The 19342-nt window shown below is 48.4% G+C and overlaps 1 pseudogene; it reads right to left on the bottom strand.

The window, feature by feature from the left end:
* Positions 1-4676: 4676 nt before the first annotated feature.
* Positions 4677-7042, bottom strand: LOC112838383 (tubulin alpha-1D chain-like; annotated as a pseudogene).
* Positions 7043-19342: the final 12300 nt, after the last annotated feature.

The raw sequence follows: 19342 nt of genomic DNA on the forward strand, positions 1-19342 counted from the left end.
GGCAAAAGGCAGACAAGACAGTTTACAGAAGAGAAAATGCTGATTTTTAAACATATGAAAAGATGCTCGATCTTATTCACAACAAGAGAATTATAAAGGAAAGCTGCAATAAAATACTTTGTTTCACTTATCGGATGATTGACAAAGATCAAAAAGTTTTATACATTGTGTGGGCCAGGCTGTGGGCACAGGCATGCTATAGCACATTGGCAGTTGGAGAGCAGTATGGTGCATATCAAAGTTAAAGGTGCGTAGCCTTTGACTCAGCGATTCTGATTCTAAGAGGTTTTGGTTGTACACATGGGCAAAGAAGTATGTACAAGGGTTCCAGAATTTGTTTCCAAAGCAAAGAATTGGAAACAACCTAAATACTCACTAACAGCAGACTGGTAAAATAAGCAAGGGTACACTATCCAATGGAATAGTACATTGTTACCAAAAAGAATGAGGCATATCTTTATGTACTGATAAGGACCATCTTCCGGATTCTTTGTTAAATGAAAAAACAAGGGTAAAACAAAGTGTATCTAAGTGTGTGTACAGTCGTCCCCCTTATCCACAGTTTCAGTTACCTGCGGTCAACCAGTCTGGAAGCAGATAATTCTCCTTCTGATGTATCATCAGAAAGTCACAAGTAACCAACCACTACATCGGTATACCTACGTCATTCACCTCACTTCATCTCATCATGTAGGTGTTTTAGCATCTCACATCATCACAAGAAGGAGGGGAGTACAACACAAGATTTTTTTTTAAAGATTGTATTTATTTACTTAAGAGAGAGAATGAGAGAGAGAGAGAGCACATGAGTGGGGGGAGGGTCAGAGGGAGAAGCAGACTCCCTGCCGAGCAGGGAGCCCGTTGCAGGACTTGATCCCGGGACTCCAGGATCATGACCTGAGCTGAAGGCAGTCGCTTAACCAACTGAGCCACCCAGGTGCCCACAACACAAGATATTTTGAGAGAGACCACTTTTGCATAACTTTTTTTACAGTATATTATTAGACTCGTGTTATTTTATTGTTATTGTTAGTTTCTTATTGTGCCTAATTTACAAAGTAAATTTATCATAGGGATGCATGTATAGCAAAAGACATAGTATATACAGAGACTAGTACTATCCATGGTTTCAGGCATCCATGGGGGCCTTGGACATATCCCCCATGGATCAAGGGGGACTACTGTATACACATTAATATATATGTAGATGTTTCTGGAAAGCAACGAGAACAAAAAAGTTAATAGTGGAGGCTGTCAGGAGCGGAACAAAAGAAGGGGACTTCTTTTCACTTACAGACTTATTTTTGCTGTTTGGAAATCTTTTTTGTACCTTTTCAATTTGGAAGCATGTTCACAAAATAACTGTTCGACTATATACAGAATTTTTAAAAATCTAGTTGGAGAAATAAGATATTGGCAAGAACCTGAGTGCCACCATACAAGGCAGTCCATGCCAAGTGCTGAATGAGTGATAGAGACAGACAGGAGGTGCTGGGAGAATCTCGAGAAGGGAGCTTCCCAGGGCTGGATGGTTCTGGGTGACTGTGACCTAAGCTGGAAGGAATGGCAACACTGAGACAAGCAGGGGGAGGTGGCGTTCCAGAAGGAGGGAATGGTGAGAACACAGTTTTGGAGTCAGGCATGTTCCTGACACACCAGAGACGAAGGAATAAATGTGTTGGGTGGAATCCAAGTTGGGAATCTGTCTCTTGTGTCTGCCTGCAGGAGGTAATTGTAGTCCTGGCTTTAGAAGCATCGGGGATGAAAGCATTCCCTGCACTGAGGGAGTCCCTGGGAGGCAGAACGGGTGGCGCTCCTGGCTGCCCCATGGAGGGCTGGGTTGCCACCTCCCCACACCCACACTTAGCGCAACTGAGGCCTGCCAGTGCCTGCCAGCAGAGTTACTAGCTGGGAAGGCCTTGCAGGGTTTGAGAGGAGATGGCCACACAGCTGCCCAGGGCGGGGCGGGGGGCGTGCTGGTGCAGCAGACAGGAGGGGCTCCTGGCCCCCTCTCTGGATGCCCAGACATCCTGACAGGTGAAGACCTCACATCCTTCTGGCCTCTCCCAAGCCCTTACCTCACCTCCTATGAGATGTTGGGACTGGGGGCCCTTTCCAGAGGGCACTGATAGCCCCCAAACCTGGCCTCAAAGATGCTTCTGCCCTCATTCAGTCCCAGAAGCTGTGTGTCTGCCCCCCCGTGCTCCCCCCCCCCACGTGCCCTCCACCACAACGCCTGGGCAAGGGAGTGTCAAGCGTCACTCCCTCCTTGCCTTTGAGGTGCCTGAGTCACTGTCTGGGCATTAGAGACCTGGCCGGTTCAGAGAGGTGGTGTCTGGGAAAGGTGCCTGGAACCGCTGTGGCAGGCGTGGGAAGGGCATCTGAGGGAGGGGAGGACAGCAGCAGAAGCTTCTGTCCAGGCTGACCTGGATTGGAATCCCAATTCCTCCATTTATAACTGAGTAAACTGGGGCAAGTGCCATAACTTCTCTGAGCCTCAGTCTCCACATCTGTAAAATAGGCATTCATTTAGCAAGTCTGTTCAACAAATATTCAACACACATGTTGCCTACTATGTTCAGCCAGCGACATTCTAGGTGTGGAGAATAGAACAAGCCTTGTTCCCATGAAGCTTCCAGTCCAGTGGGTCTAACTGTATTTACCTGGATTTAACAAAGTAATATGGGCACAGGGCCTAGTACCTAGCAGGTACTCAATAAATGACGATGTTTCTTGGGATTTGAAGGGCTCCCAAAATGACCCCTCTTCTCTTCCCAAGTTTGAAACCAGCTGAGAGAGAGAAAGACACAGGAGTCAGATAGAGATTTGAAAGTCAGCCCTTTTAGTGGGTTGAAGAAGTGGATTTGAGGGCATAGCTGAGCTCCTCAGCCAAAACGGGCTTCTAAATACTCTCACTGAATTAAATTACTCTCACCACTGCCATCACACACACATGTACACAAAACTGCAGGCCTTTCTCCTCCCAGGACAGAGCTGCCCCTGTAAGCTTCAGCCCTCAAAAAGGAGTTGAGAATACTTGCTGTCCCTGGGCACAGAATTACAAAATGGAAGGAGCAAACTACTGTGCTGGGTGTGCCCATTTTCTTCCCTAACCCCCCACCCCCACCATCCTGCTGCTTTCACTCCATCCTCTGCTTACTACAGAGCAATAATCAGGACAAGACAGGGACAGGTGATGGGGACTAGGAGTCACTCCTTTTCCAGTCTGACCCACCACAGGCCTTGAATGCTAGCTAGACCTGGTGTGGATATGTGTTTGCTCTGAGACCCATTCCCCCACCTTCCTGGCCCTGCTCTGGATATCTCACTTGCTGCACCCCCTTGTTCCCAGCCCCCCTCGCCACCTAGCTCCTGTCTAGGTTCAGACAGTGGGAGCCACTAGCCGGAGATTGAGGGTGGGAGGAAGGAGAAGCCGGGGTTTTCCTCCCCCTCTCTCTAAATCAGGGACCACCTCAGGCAGTGGCTCTGGATCCTGCCGAATATCCCTCCCTCCTTGGCTCATCCTGCCACGTCTGGGCAGCTCTGCTGTGGTTCCAGCTCCCACCTGGCGTCCCAGCTCCAAGGGTCTGGCATCACCATCTCATCCCTTGGCTCCTCCAGCCCTTTGGGTTGCTAGCAACTTCCTGGTGTTCCTGACCTTTCGGTTGCCTTCCCAGCCTCCAATCCTGGGAAAGGGAAGCTGCAGGAAGGACAGAGCTGAGGGCAACGCTGAGCATTAAATCTCTTGGGGGCGGGAGGATGGGGGGGATTGTCCTAGTTTCAATCCCTCCAATGGTAAAGTCATCCCTCCAGCCCAGCAGAGGCTACAGAAAATCCATATATAAGGATTTTAGGGCCAGCCATCTGGTTGGAAGTGGGGGCTTGGAAGCTGTGTTTGCATAGCCTGAGGCATGGTATTGAAATGAGGGTCAATTGTCGTTATCAAAAAGTGGTGTGTTTTAGGGGAGATTTCTGGGAGGTCAGCCATTTCCCCACTGTTGCCACTGTGCCTTAGACGCCAGCTTCTGGCCCCTCTACCCAAACCTCCTGCCTGGAAAAGACAAAGCTCCGATCTGTAGGGTGGGGGTAATGAGCGCCGGCTCCGGCAGACTACTTACTCGAAGGCACCCTTGTGACCCTCCTGTGTGAGAACCAGGCTCCTGTGGCAGCCCTGTGTGGCCGGGACCGACTTCACTCAGCTCCTGCCCCGGGGTTTCCCTGTTGACGCTGCAGCCTACGTGGGTGCCACCCAGACAGGCAGGGGAGTTCCTGCGTCATGGGGTGAAGGCTTAAGCAGTGGAGGAACGGAGCCAGGGGATACATTTGCGCACCCTCACCTCCTCTCCTGCTCCCTCACCCAAGGGCTGATTCTGAGATGCCATTTATTCGGCTGCATCTTCTCTGGGGTGAATTCTGCCTCCTTCTCTGATGTACTCTCTCAGATCCCCATTCAGCTTCCTGGAATCGCACGCTTTAATAAAATCTGGAACCAGATCTGGTTTCTGGGGCACCCAGGCTAAGATTCCAGCCTTCTTATCTCTCTTGAAGGAGAAAGCCCTGCTCTGCAAATTTTCCCCAGACAAAAAGACACTTGCAAGATGGTAAGGCTATAGCACTTTATTTAGGATAGACACAGAGGATTCCCCTAGTATTCATCCCCCTCCTCTTTTTTTAATTTATTTTTCATCTTCCTCCTCTTCTCCCTCCCCCTCCACACTATCCATGCCCACCTCCTCGTAATCCTTCTCCAGGGCCGCCATATCCTCCCGGGCCTCCGAGAACTCCCCCTCCTCCATGCCCTCGCCCACGTACCAGTGCACAAAGGCCCTCTTGGCATACATCAGGTCGAACTTGTGGTCCAGGCGGGCCCAGGCCTCGGCGATGGCGGTCGTGTTGCTCAGCATGCACACGGCGCGCTGCACCTTGGCCAGGTCGCCCCCGGGCACCACGGTGGGGGGCTGGTAGTTGATCCCAACCTTGAAGCCCGTGGGGCACCAGTCCACAAACTGAATACTGCGCTTGGTCTTGATGGCGGCGATGGCGGCGTTGACGTCCTTGGGCACCACGTCGCCCCGGTACAGCAGGCAGCAGGCCATGTACTTGCCGTGACGGGGGTCACACTTCACCATCTGGTTGGCGGGCTCGAAGCAGGCGTTGGTGATCTCGGCCACCGACAGCTGCTCGTGGTAGGCCTTCTCCGCAGAGATGACGGGCACGTAGGTGGCCAGGGGGAAGTGGATGCGAGGGTAGGGCACCAGGTTGGTCTGGAACTCCGTCAGGTCCACGTTGAGGGCCCCGTCGAAGCGCAGGGAGGCCGTGATGGAGGACACGATCTGGCTGATGAGCCGGTTGAGGTTGGTGTAGGTGGGGCGCTCGATGTCCAGGTTGCGGCGGCAGATGTCATAGATGGCCTCGTTGTCTACCATGAAGGCACAGTCCGAGTGCTCCAGGGTGGTGTGGGTGGTCAGGATGGAGTTGTAGGGCTCCACCACGGCTGTGGACACCTGGGGGGCGGGGTAGATGGAGAACTCCAGCTTGGATTTCTTGCCGTAGTCAACGGAGAGCCGCTCCATCAGGAGTGAGGTGAAGCCCGAGCCGGTGCCCCCTCCGGAGCTGTGGAACACCAGGAAGCCCTGGAGTCCCGTGCACTGGTCGGCCTAGAAAGTGCAAGGTGAAGGGAAATGTGGGATATGAAGCACAGCTGAGGAAAAGGAAAAAACCAGCTGTTTCAAATTCCCCCAAACTTTCATTAAATCCTTGGAAGGCTTTTCCAAGAGCACAAAGCAGGCCCATTCTCTCTCCTCCTGTTCTCCTCCTCTCTAAACCCTCCTGAGGTCCCTAACACACAGCTCTCTAGAATCTCACAACATAGTCATTTTTGTCCTCATAATATCATAACCCACCCAGCTCCATACCTGCTTACCCCTGACTTAATTTCACGTGTTTCATGTTCCCTACTGAGGCCAACAATCCAGGAACCTGATCCCCATCCTTGGTAGAGACCAAATTTGGTCATAGAGCCTTGGGTCAGGACTATCTGGATCCCTGTTTTTCACAGGGTCTTCTGCCCACATCCCTGCAACACAAGGTGATATTCTGGGAATCCCTATGGACCTCCACAGCTTGGCCAGACAGCCCATGGTCATGTTTGCCCTGGTGGCCACTCTGCCCAGCCTTGGGCCAGTTGCTATAGGAGGTAAAGAGGACACCCAACTCCAGGCCAGAGCGCTCACTCTGCCTCCCTTGATCAGTATGCAGGGCCCCTCCTCACTGGTCCTGACCCTGCATCTTTAAAACTCATCCACAAATAAAATAAAGTAAAATAAAACTCGTCCAGGAGGCTCTCTTCCTGTCTGGCGTCCAGACTTCTTCACTGAAGGAATCCAGATTCCCCCTTCCCCAGCCCTCAGCCACCACCACTCACCAGCTTCTGAATTCAGTCCAGTACCAGGTTGATGAGCTCCTTTCCAATGATGTAGTGACCCTGGGCATAGTTATTGGCAGAGTCTTCCTTGCCAGTGATGAACTGCTCTGGATGGAAGAGCTGCTGGTACGTGCCCGTCTGAACCTCATCTGCAATGGGCAGAGTTTTAGGCACCCCCCCTTCCCTTGCAGCCTGGCTTCTCAAGTTACCCAGAAGGGGCGGGGCCACTGGGCCCCTAGTTCTACCCTAGAGGAGCCCCATTCATGCTGGTGTTATGGCCCTTGACTTTTAGTATTCTTCAATAAAAAGGAAAGGGATTATAGAGCTACCCTGAAACTCTGGAGCTGAGTGGCAGCAGGTCTGTGGTTTAATTGGCTACTACTCCTGGCAACTACAAATTCTAGTGCCCCAGGTATGGGGAAGGACTGGCTGTGGTGCCCAGGACAAGGTGACATATGTGACAGAGGCTGATCATCACTCACCAATCACAGTGGGCTCCAGGTCCACAAACATGGCCTGGGGCACATGCTTCCCAGCCCCAGTTTCACTAAAGAAGGTGTTGAAGGAGTCGTCCCCTCTACCAACGGTCTTGTCACTAGGCATCTGTCCATCTGGTTGGACCCCATGTTCCAAGCAGTAGAGCTCTGAGCAGGCATTGCCAGTTTGCACATTGGCCTGCCCCACATGCACTGAGAAGCACTCATGCTGAGCAGGCAAAGTGCAGAGAACACCCTTAGCAAAGAGAAGCCTGTCATGCCTGGACACGGTTCCTGCCTGCAATCCTTTCTTGAGTGGTTCTCTGGCTGAGAGCAAAGGTTCCTGCCCTCCTTGCCCCACCTCCTGCGTCTAAGGAATTACTTGTGGCCTTGAGGATCCACAGGCAGTGGCTCCGGGGCTGGGCCAAAACCCTCAGAGGAAGCAGATGTGGGCAGTTTTAAGATTATAGAGTCTTAGTCTCAGTGACTAAGCATCTTAAGGAGTGTTGAGGGGATCAGATGAGTCTGGCAAAACATGATAGTCAACCCACCCGTGTTCAGAAAGAAATGGAGGGCCATGGGTGAGAGAAGTAAGATCCAAGTGAGGTTTCAGGGATCCGAGACAAGGGAGGAGTTTTGAAAGCAGGAATAACTCTAGATTCGTGTTACAGCTAGAAATGCCAGTGAGGAAGGGAAGAGTGGGCCTGGAATGGTAGGGGGTATGCTGTTCTTTCCTCTCTTGGGTGTGCATAATTCTGGAGTGGAGTGGAGTGGGTCTGGGAAAAGGGTCTTCCCCATGATTCAAGGCTGGTGGTCAAAGAACCACCTAAAGCAGTACTTTTTGTCCCCTAAAGAAGTACTGGGATAAACTACCTGGTCCTGGAAATCAGAAAGGTCAATGCCCTTCCTGGGGAGCCCCATGAGAATCAAGAAGGTTGGACCCTCTTGCTTCATCAAACATTCTGAGCCTCTGCTCCGTGCCTGACGTTGTGCTGACACTGGAGATACATAGCACCCAATGCACAGTCCCTGCCCTCCAGTAGCCCACTGGGCAGGGAAGGGAGCCTTTAATATGTTAACAGGTGTGGGACAGCATGGTAAGTGGGATACCAGAGTAGGCCTTCTTGCTCTGCTTGAGAATTACCACAGACCTTGAAAACAAAATGAGCACATCCATCAGGTTTCCCCAAGCTTTAAGGCTTAACCATGCAGAGGATGTGGAGAAAGGGGACTCCTTAGACATTTGGTAGAAGCCTAAATTGATGCATCTCTTTTGGAGAAAAATTGGGCAAAATCTAGGAGAGCTGATGACACTCTTGCTCTAGAGAAGTTCTCACACAGGTAAACAAGAACAGGTGCAGGAAGACTCACAGCACCATAGCAATGGAAGCCAATTAAATGTCCTTCAACAGGAGAAAATGGATGAAGAATGATTCAGAAGTAAAAATGGACGAACTACAAGAAAGAATCTTACCAGGGCGCCTGGGTGGCTCAGTCATTAAGCATCTGCCTTCAGCTCAGGTCATGATCCCGGCGTCCTGGGATCGAGCCCCACATAGGGCTCCCTGCTCAGTGGGAGGCCTGCTTCTCCCTCTCCCACTCCCCCTGCTTGTGTTCCCTTTCTTGCTGTCTCTGTCTGTCAAATAAATAAAACTTTAAAAAAAGAAAAAAATCCAACAAAAAAAAAGAAAAACCCAACAACAACAAAAAAGAAAGAATCTTACCAAAAAATTTTTACTGGGAAAAAGAAAAGAAAATGAGGGAAGAATCATACAAAATGATACCATTTATAAAAATCTTTAGCTCGTAAAACGATGTTGTGCGTCATTTACAGATATATTTATATTTTGCTATATATTCTTGTAGCGTGTGTGTATTACAAAAATAAGGAAAGCAAGAGAAAATATTAACACTAAATTTGGAACAAAGGTTCTCTCTGGTAGAAGAGGGATGTGCATGCAGTTGGAGAGAGATTCTATTTCTTAAGCTGGGTAGCAGGTGTTTATTATATTATTCTTTACACTTTCCTGCCTGCAATATTTCACAATTTTTAATGAGGATGCTTTCTCCATAAATTTAACACTTGCCTGACTTTTTAAATATGATGCAAGGGCCTTGACTTATGATTTTGAGATGACTGGGATTAAATCCTACATCGTCATTACTTCTCTACTTGCCTTGAGCAAGAGTATTAACCTCTGTGGGCCTCCCTGCATCCCATGAACTGGGGCAAATGAGAGCCCCCTCCTAGAATTATGATGGGGATTAAATGAAAGAAGGCATATAAGTTACCTGGCTCGCTGCATGACACATACTGGGGGCACCATACATGTTGGGTCTCCTTACTGACTCCCATCCCCCAACCCTGCTGTCATAGTAAGAGAAGGTAATGAATTAAGCTGGGGGGTGTTCAGGGACACAAGGACTCCGGAAATCCCCATATCCCACAGGGAGGACTGACAGGGCTTACCAGTCCGCTGGCAAGGCCAGTGCTGGCTGTTGTAACCTCAAGCCTGCCCAGGCTCTGTCTACAAAGCCAGACACCGTCTTGGCGCCTGTGACTGCCAGCCCACGCAAGGCATCTCTGACCTCTTGGGTATACTTGAGATGCTAGAAATGATGCTGTGCGGCAACAGGTTTGAGGCAAAGAACTCAACCCCTAGAATCACATAGATTTAGCATCAAACCCCCAACCCTCTATGACCTCAGACAAGTTACTTCTCTTTAGCTACTCTAGTGCCCTTTCCTTGAATGTAAAAATAGTATGATTTTGTATCTGGTGGGCTTTGTCATTATATCATTTAATTCCCCTGTCCTAAGCATTAATTAGGGGCCAGGCACTGTGCTAAGCGCTCCACATACATTATTATACATTTCATCTTCATGACAACCCCATAGGTAGGTAGTTTCATGACGCCATTTTGCACATGAGGAAGCTGACCCACAGAGAGGTTAAAAAACTAGCTGAAGGTCATGAGCAAAACCAGTAATATTCAGAGTGGGAGCTTGGCTCCAACCATGCTCTTCACTGCTCTTCTATCCCTCCTGGTGGGGAGCCTGGCAAATGATATCAAATGAGCCCCACGCACAGCCAGGTCTCGATAAGAGGGAGCACCCTCCCTTCCCCTCCTCCTCTTCACTCTCTCTATTGAAATAAGAGGTCAGGTCAGATGCATCAGCTGGGCAGGGCTGTGAGGATGTGTGCCCACAGCTGGGAGGTAAGACCAGAGGCTAAGGGTGAGCCTGCTGTGGGGCCCAGGGTTTGTAAAATGCCTATACTTCCTGCTCCAGTCCTGCTTACTCCATACTCCTTATCCCTAAATCCAGAACCCCTCAGCAGCCACATCCTGGTTACCATCACCCTGTCCTCCACCCTTGCACGTGCTCTCACGTACCGGCACACTTGGGGGGCCACACTCACATCTGGAAGTCTCTTTCCCTCTCCCCACCTCACGTGCCCACACACTAGCCCCTGGAACACTTGGACTCCCAAGGATCCCTCACACCACCCACTGGGGTGCACTAGGACCCTCACTAGCATGTCCAGCCCCCCACCCCTGCTTACCATGCTGCTTGGCTCGGGGCTGGCTTGGGTTGTCTGTCTGTCTGTCTGCTGCTTGATGAGAGGCAGATATGGGTCTGTGAGAGACCCACAGCCACTGGCCTCCTTATACTCTCCGATCATCTCTCAGCGGGGAAAAGGTAGTTAGAAACGGCCCCAGGAGGACAGGCCTGTTGGCTTGCTTACCAAGCGCTGGGCCTGGGCTCAAACGGGGCAGCAAGGTGGGGTGGTTAGAGGAGGGGTTCGGCTGGTCACCCCACACAGGTACACAGTGTCTGCACTCAGGCACACAATCCCATTTCCTGGTGGCTCAGCAGTCTCTAGCAGGTAGGAGAGGATTCAGAAATCAAAGCCCCTGATCTCCAGCTGCAAGGCCAGCCCTAGGGTGGGTGAGGACTGGAAGTGGAATGTGAGTGGCACTAAGAAGAGTGCACTAAACTGGAAATAACAAGTCCTAGGGCAAGAGATCAAGCCTCAGGGCCTTCAGGGTGGAAACTCAGACTATTATAGGAACATAGGGAACTAGAGCTCAGTCTTAGGGCCAGCTCTGGCATTTAAGTTATTTTCCCACCTCAGTCTGCATATCTGTAGAATGGGGAGAGGTAGTATGGTGAGGATGAAACCATATAAACCAAGAGTACTTAGTCTAGAATTGCTGTTATTCTCCACAGGGAAAGCACGATGAGGAGCAGGGGCTCAGGGCTACTTGTCATGGTCTCTCCCTATTCTAAGCAAGTGGCTGCGGGCCTCACTTGGCCTTATTTCCGCACAGGAGTCTCCCTATGGCCTTAGGAAAACTTATGAAATACAAATGTTAATCTTTCACATTTGTATCCCATTTTGTGGCTCTTGAGGTGGCTACACCCCTTATCTCCTTTGAGTCCCTCAGCAGCTTTGTGAGGTAGGCAAGGCGGGGCCTCTGTTCCCCTGAGAAAGAAAAGGAAATGGAAGCCTCTTGCATCTTGCCCAAGGTCACATGGGGGCTCATTAGTGGTGGAATTGAAATTCACCTGGGACTCAGGCTCAGTGCTTCTCCCCTTTCCACAAGGCAGAGGTTTCACTGTCCCTCATCCCCTTCCTGTGTCTTTATCTCCTTCCTCTCCATCTTAAATTCCATGGTGGCCATGATCACTCCCTTGCCTCCCTCCAGCTTCAGCATTCTCTTTTGACTAAACCACAACCCTGGTTCTTCACCAACTCTGCGCCTGTCCTGACCTAGCTAAACAGTGGCTATAGAAAAACCCAGAACTGGGAGGACTGACCTGACTTCAAATGTATGACCACTAACCTCAAATGGCCTCTAATGCTGCCTAGAAACCACACTACGCCTCTCCATCCAATCATTCTTCCAGTCAACAACCATGACCAGGAATAGGAAGGCCAGATTTAGCAAATAAAGGAATTTTATCTAACAACCTTATCCACGAAGCAGTTGCTAATATGAAATTTCAGTCAAGGTGCCAAATGGTGGGGGAGTTATTTTGAGGTTGGGGGCTTTTTTCAGAGCCCTCCTCAACACAGTATGCCAGGGAGTGACCCAGAATATCAAGAGGGTTAACTTTGGTTTTTACTGTGGACTGCAGTCATCACTCTCCCAACTGGAATTAAGAGGCCAAAATCCCCAGAGAGAAGACACAGCCAACCAACACTTTAAAGGTAAGCAAGCCCAGCCTACACTGGGTTGATCCATGAAGGCATAGGCCTCAGGAATTATTATCCAGATGGAGGCTTTTGGGTTCCCAGAGGGCCCACTGGGCCCAAAACCTTCTTGTCCAGCACTTCAACTTCCCAACTGGCCTTCAAAGTTGGGCATCTCAAGAGTCAATGTAGACATCACCAACTCTGGAAAGAAAACTACCCTAAAGGTAGGCAGGGGGGAAGGTCTTATGTACAACAGAGTAAAGAGACTGAGATTTTAAATGTATCTCAGTTATGAAATGAGAGGAAATCTGTATCTTAATTTCTTCAACAAATATTTATTGAGTGTCTGTTATGTGCCAAGCACTATTCCAGGTGCTAAGGATACAGTGGTGGACAAAGAGTCTGTGCTCTTAAAGAGCTTACATTTTCATGGAGAAGACAGATATTAAATAAAAAACAAGGAAATTTCAGATAGAAATAAACACATGAAGAAAATAAACCAGGATAATGGCACAGAAAGAGATGGGGAGCTACTATTGAGAGGGAACAGCTCTCTAAGAAGCTGATGTTGAAAGCAAGAAAGCAAGAAAGCAAGAAGGAAGGAAGGAAGGAAGGAAGGAAGGAAGGAAGGAAGGAAGGAAGGAAGGAAGAGAAAGAAGCTGATGTTTGAACTGAGACCGAATGCCAAGGAGTCAACCATAACAAGATCTGGATCATAGCGCTCCAGGTCGAGAGAATAGTGAGGCCAAAGGAGCCAACCTGGTGTGTTCAAGGAGAAGGAGGGAGGGAGGGAGGGAGCTCTGCAAGCTGAAAACACAGAGGTAAAGGAGTCTTGAAAGGATGGCTTCCATTACTGGGGCAGTGGGAGGGTTTAAGCAAGCATCACTGCCTACTTTGTGTTTTAGAGAGATTATAGCTGCTGCTGTGTAGAGGAAGCATTATAAGGGTAAGCAAGTCCAGGAGTTCCAAAGAAAAGCAGGAAGCCCATTAGGAAGCTACTTCTGGCATGCAGGAATGAGGGATGGTGGCTTGGACTGGGGCAGGGATTGTGGGAAGTAGCTGGGTTCGAAATAAAGTCATAGGACACACTAATGTGGGGTGTGCAGATCTACCCAACAGCCTTACCTGCCCCCTGCCTCTATTTTGTCTTTGCTGGCAGGGTCCTGAATTTGTATAATTACTTACCCTTCCGCTTGCTCAAGGAAGATGGCCTTTCCCAGACCTAGGTGCGAATATAAATTAGTCTAAACCATTAATGGTAATTCCAGTCCCTCCTTCCAATGACTGGTTTAGGCAAGGGGCTAGTGAGATATAAGGGAAATCTACAAGGGTGCTTGAAGGCAAGGTTTTTCTCCCTGATAAAACGAGACTGTGGGAGGACTTCCACCTTCCCAGCCTTAGCAAATGAGGACATGACACTTGGAGCTGCTGCAGCCATCTTGTGATCATAAGGGAAGATGCCACCAGCCCACTGAGGATGCCAGAGCAGATAGCTGGAAATACTGGAGCTGTTGGTAACATCACTGAATCAACCCTGGGACTGCCCTACACTCAGATTTCTTGCAGGATAATAAATATCCTCATTGTTTAAGGATGTTAAACCTCTGTTAGTTAGGCTTTCCATTATTTGCAGCCAAGAAAAGTCTAACCAAAAAAGAAAGGAAAGAGAAATGTAGGATAATTCTAGGTTTTTAATGTAAGCACGTGGGTAGAAGCCTTGGAAGCCTTAGGACAGAAACATTTTTGGCAGGGAGCAGGGTGAGAGTGGAACATTGGGAGTTTTACTTTGAATGTGTGATATTTGAGATGTCTAACAGGCTTTAAGTGGTAATGTCAAAAAAGCAAATAAGCATGTGAGTCTGATATTCAGAGAAGTCCTAAAGGACATATAAATTTGAGACTTATCAGCACAAAGGTGATATTTCTTTCTATTCTATTCTTTCTCTTTGGTTGTGAATGTATACATTCTTTTTTAATAACCCTAAAATGTTACAGTAACTTTTTATTAAGGACGTTTAAAAATACACCCCAAAGTGGAGATAATATAATAAAACCCCATATACTCTTCACTTACCTTCAACAATTGCCCCTTCAGGGAGGAAAAGAGAGAGCCTGGGACTGAGCTATGGGAAACACCTATTAGGGGTAAGCCGTCAAAGACGACCAAAAAGGAATGGCTGGGACCAAGAGAGGGGTGTGTCATTGAAGCCAAGAAGAGTGTTTCAAGGAGGAAGGAAGGATCAACTATCTCAAATATTGGTGAGAGGCTGAAAAAGATGTAAAAACGTGATCTTTGGCTTTGGTCAGTTGGAAGTCACTAGGGACTTTGGCAAGAGCATCCCAGCAGAGCATGTGAACCAAGCCTGCGTGGACAGTGAAGAGGAGAGAAGACGTGAAGATATCCCTTTGGAAAGATTGTGCTGTGGGAAGGAGGACAGCTGGTAGATGCTCCAGTCTAAAAAATTGGAAGGATGTGCACTAAGGCTCAGTTCCACCTTTCCCAGATGGAATCACTGGAGACATTTTAAATTTGAGGACCTTGCTGCACTGCTCCAAGACAGAGGTGAGACTCTGGGAAGGGGTTAGAAAAGATGGAGATAACAAAGGGCAAGGGGAAGGGGGAAGGAGATCCAAAGAGAGAGAGTGGTCTGCTGGACACCCTTGTAGGGCAGACAGACTAAGCAGTGACTCATTTGGGAAAATGAAGAAGTGCCCGGCATCATCTTCTAGATTCTGTACATGTATGTGGATGTCCAAGTTCTCGGGGTGCCTGGGTGGCTCAGTTGGTTAAACATCTGCTTTCAGCTCAGGTCGTGACCCCAGGGTCCTGGGATCGAGTCCCGCATCAAGCTCCCTGCTCAGCGGGGAGTCTGCTTCTCCCTCTGACCTTCCCCCCTCTCATGCTCTCTCTCTCTCTCTCTCAAATAAACGAATAAAATCTTTAAAAAAAAGTTCAAGCTCTTAATCTGGTAATATGGATTGCTACCTGTATACCCATCCAGACATTATGGCCCTAATTCAGGAGATACGTACACACTCACAGTCATGTGCACACATACACGAGCGTATGCACACACACACACATGCACACACACACACACACAGAGGCAGAAGCAGAATCTGTATTCCATTAACATGCCTTGGACATTTCTCCTTGCACCTTTGTCTTCTCCATCTTGCCTGCCAGAAGCCCTGCTCAGGGGTTATAAACTCCTTGCTAAGGGCCAGGGTAACATAAATATGTTACAGTTGATCATATGATGCTAAATCGTGAACTGGGTGATTTGGAGCAGCTTGCTGTCCATCCTAAGACGGTAGTCACCACCCCACTCCATTTGTGGCCCTACTGGTTTCCTACTGCTGTGGTAACAAAGTGCTACAGACTTAGTAGCTTAAAACAACACAAATTTATTATCGTATAGTTCTGGAGATCAGAAGTCCAAAAGAGGTCTTATGGGGATTACAATACTATGATTTATAAGAAAAATATTTATGTGGTTATTCAGATGACCAAAATATATTCCTCATATATATTCAGTCTTTGTCTAGGATTCCTGGCTCACAGCTGCTAAAACCCTTGGAATTTCATAAGTGTTGAGAGTGATAAAGATATCTTTTGTTATGCTAATGACATAAGCACCTAAGGTTTGGAAAGCACCTAACGTTGGGGGCTGGTTGCCAGTAGAACCAACCAAGTGTTAGAGGGTTGGAACTTTCAGTCCCTTCTTCACCTCCAGAGAGGGGAGAGGGGCTGGAGAGTGAATGCAAACACCAACGGTCAATGATTCAACAACCATGCCTATGTAATGAGCCTCCATAGAAACCCAAAAGGATGGGGTTTGGAGAGTTTCTAGGTTGGTGAACATGTGGAAATACTGGGAGAGTGGCATGCCTGGAAAGGGCATAGAAACTCCCTGTCCTTTCCCCACACCTTGCCCTATGCATCTCTTCCATCTGGCTATTCCTGATTTATATCCTTTTATAATAAACCAATGATACAGTAAGTGAAACATCTGAGTGCTGTCAGCCACTCTAGAAAATTAATCAAACCCAAGAGGAGACCATGGGAACCTCTAATTTATAGCCAGTTGGTCCGAAGCCCAGGGAACAACAGGGGTGCTGGAGAGGCAGTTGTATAGGACAGTACCCTCAGCTTGTGGAATCTGATGCTATCTCTAGTAGATAGTGGCAGAATTGAGTTAAACTCTTAAGACACCCTGCAGGTGTCTGAACATTGTTTGGTGGTGTATGGGGAAGCCCTCCCCACCCCATCCCCCACTGGAATTAATACCAAAACCTATTTAGGTATAAATAAACTCAAGGGGTTGGCAGGGTTGCCTTCCTTCTAGAGATTCTAGAGGAGAGTCTGCTCCTTGCCTTTTCCTTCTTCTAGAGACTGCTCATATTTCTTGACTCATGGCTTCCTTCCATCTTGAAAGCCAATAATGACATCACTTTGACCTCTGCTTCTGACCTCTTCTTCCTTGACTCTGGCTCTCCTGTCTCCTTCTTCCACTTATGAAGACTTTTGTGATTATATTGGCCCACCCAGAAAAGGAAGGAGAACCTCACCTCAAGATCTTTACCTTAGTCACATCTGCAGTCTTCTGCCATGTAAGGTAACACAGTCAGAGGGTCCAGGGATTAAAATGTGGACATCTTTGGGGGACTATTAACTCTGCCTATCACAGTTGCTAAATGGGAATGCAGGCCTGATATAGCCAGATCTTCCAATTCTTTTCAAGATAAGCTAGAAATCTGGATTTTTATATGACTGTGCAGAAAGAGTTAACACAGCAGGTTGAGACTGCTCCTTAGAAAGGTCTGCTTGTAAGATCGGCCCTTGGCTGGCATCCGAGAACTTGGCTTTTAGAGTGTTTTCAAGTCAATGGTTAAAGGATCAGGATGATTTGTTGTGCCTAGACTGTGTGTGTAAAGAATGTGGTTTATGCTGTAGGGGTGCCTGGGTGGCTCATTTGGTTAAGTGTCTGACTCTTGATTTCAGCTCAGGTCATGTTCTCAGGGTTATGAGATTGAGCCCCGCATTAGCATTAGCATGGAGCCTGCTTACAATTCTCTCTCTCCCTTTCTCTCTGCCCCTCCCCCCCTCAAATAAATGAATAAATAAATCAATAAATCTTTGTTTTTTAAAGAATATGGTTTATGCTGAACAGCTGCTTTTCTTCTAGGAGTCTGGAATTTGGGTATGTGCAAGGCAGAGGTGTCTATGTGACCAGCCCTCACCATAAACCTTAGGTGCTGAGTCTCTAACAGGCTTCCTTGGGCAGAACCACTGCAGGGAAATGTTGCTCCATTTTCATTTTGGAGGAAGAGAATGCTGTGTGAGCCCTCCTGGGAGGGAGAGGACATAGATTCTGCTTGTGTCTTTTCCCTTTATGATCCAGCTGTGCAGCCTTCCTACATCACTGTAATAAACCTTAGCTAGGGGGTTATTTATTAACTTTATGCTGAGTCCTTCTAGTAAATCTCCTGACATGGGGGTGGTCTTGGGGATGCTCCAGCACAAAGGTAGTTCCTGCTTTTTTTCATATTCTAAACGCTGTGGAGATGAACACTGTGAAGGTCAAACAAAACAATTCTGAGAGGGAACTTGGTCTCCAGGCTGCCAATTTGCAGCTTCTGGCTTCTTAGAGTTCTATCCTAATTTTATTCCCATCTCTGAAGTGAAACAATTCTTCTGACACACATTTAGCAAATGCTTACTATCTGCTGAGCACTATGCTAGGATCTAGGGACACAAAGATGAATAAGATCCAATCCTTACCTAGAATGAGTTTGCAATTTCTAAGATGGACCTGTACACAAATAACTGCAGCCTGGTGTGCTAGTGCGCTAAAGAAAACGAATAAGATGCTCTAAGAATCCATGCAGCTGCTTACGTGGTGCTTTGCTATGTACACATCCCTACATTCATCTGGTCCTCACAATCTGAAGTTATCCCTGTTTCACGAAGGAAGAACCTGAACCTGAAGGTCAAAGGAGTTTAGGGTTTTGCCTGAGAGAGCTCAGGTCTTTTACCATACTCATTCTGCTGAGATTGGGGATGCACAAGGGAAAAAGGAGGGCCCGGGAAGGTCTACAAGAGACCATATGTTCTGTTATCACCAAGGGTCCTTGCTCTGTAGAGACCAGGACCCCACTTCCCAAAGCAGCCTCACTATATGCCCTTGCCACTTTCCATTTTTATGAAAGAGTCTTGTTCTCCCAACCATGTGGCAAGTGCATAGGGAAGAGAGACCTTGTCATGCTTCACTGTGTTCCTTTCCATGCCTTGCCCAAGTAAGGTGTCAATTAGATACTCTGTTGGTAGGAAGTTGCCATTGCCATTATTTTAGCCTACTGTGCTGTCAGACCGCTCTGGTCCTAGGAAACACTATGGTAGGAGAGGCAGGTGAATTTTTTCCAAGGGACCGGCCTGGGAGACAGGTTTCTTCAGGGCATGCCGATGGGTACATGGGGCACTTCCTGATGATTTCCCCAGTGAAGGGAGATAGCTAGAAAATGTAAGGTATGTAAGGGAAAGCAGAAGTAGATGGATAAGGGGTGCCTGCACGGCTCAGTCGATTAAGCAGTTGCCTTCCGCTGGGGTCATACAGGGAGCCTGTATGGGGCTCCCTGCTCAGCGGGGAGTCTGCTTCTCCCTCTGTGCTCCCTCTCCCTCTCCCGCTCTCTCGCTCTCAAATAAATAAATAAATAAATAAAATCTTTAAAAAAAAGTAGATGGAAAAGGCCATTCTTGAAAGAAATGGAAATGAAATGTGGAAAGAAGGAATAACTGCTGTTGAAGCCTCTGCCTGAGCGCCAAGGGCGTTAAGATGCCAGTCGCAGATCCCGGCGGGGAACAGGAGAAGATGAGAAAGTCAAAACTCAGCTATGATACCAGAATCTCCACTTTTTTTCCTCATGAGTCAACACACATTTTGATACCTCACAACAATGCAGACAATGTGGAATCACTGTCTCCTTTTCACCGATGAATATGCCAAGGACACAGTGAGGTTAGGTCACCTGCCCAAGGTCACATACGGCAGTCCGGATGCGAATCCGGGTCCCGAGGGCTTCGGCCTAGAGCTCTGGCGGTTCTGGCAGCAGGGAAGCGGGCAGGTGGCGGTGGCGAGGGCTCGCTAATAGTGACGGCGTTGATGACGGGGCCACTGACCCGCGCGCAGCTGGCGAGCCGCGCCAGATTCCTGGGGTCGGCCCTCGCAGACAGGCTGC

The sequence above is a fragment of the Callorhinus ursinus genome, unplaced genomic scaffold (assembly GCF_003265705.2).
Source record: "Callorhinus ursinus isolate GAN/ISIS: 27379988/994484 unplaced genomic scaffold, GSC_fseal_2.0 scaffold2, whole genome shotgun sequence".
In the NCBI taxonomy this organism is placed as follows: Eukaryota; Metazoa; Chordata; class Mammalia; order Carnivora; family Otariidae; genus Callorhinus; species Callorhinus ursinus.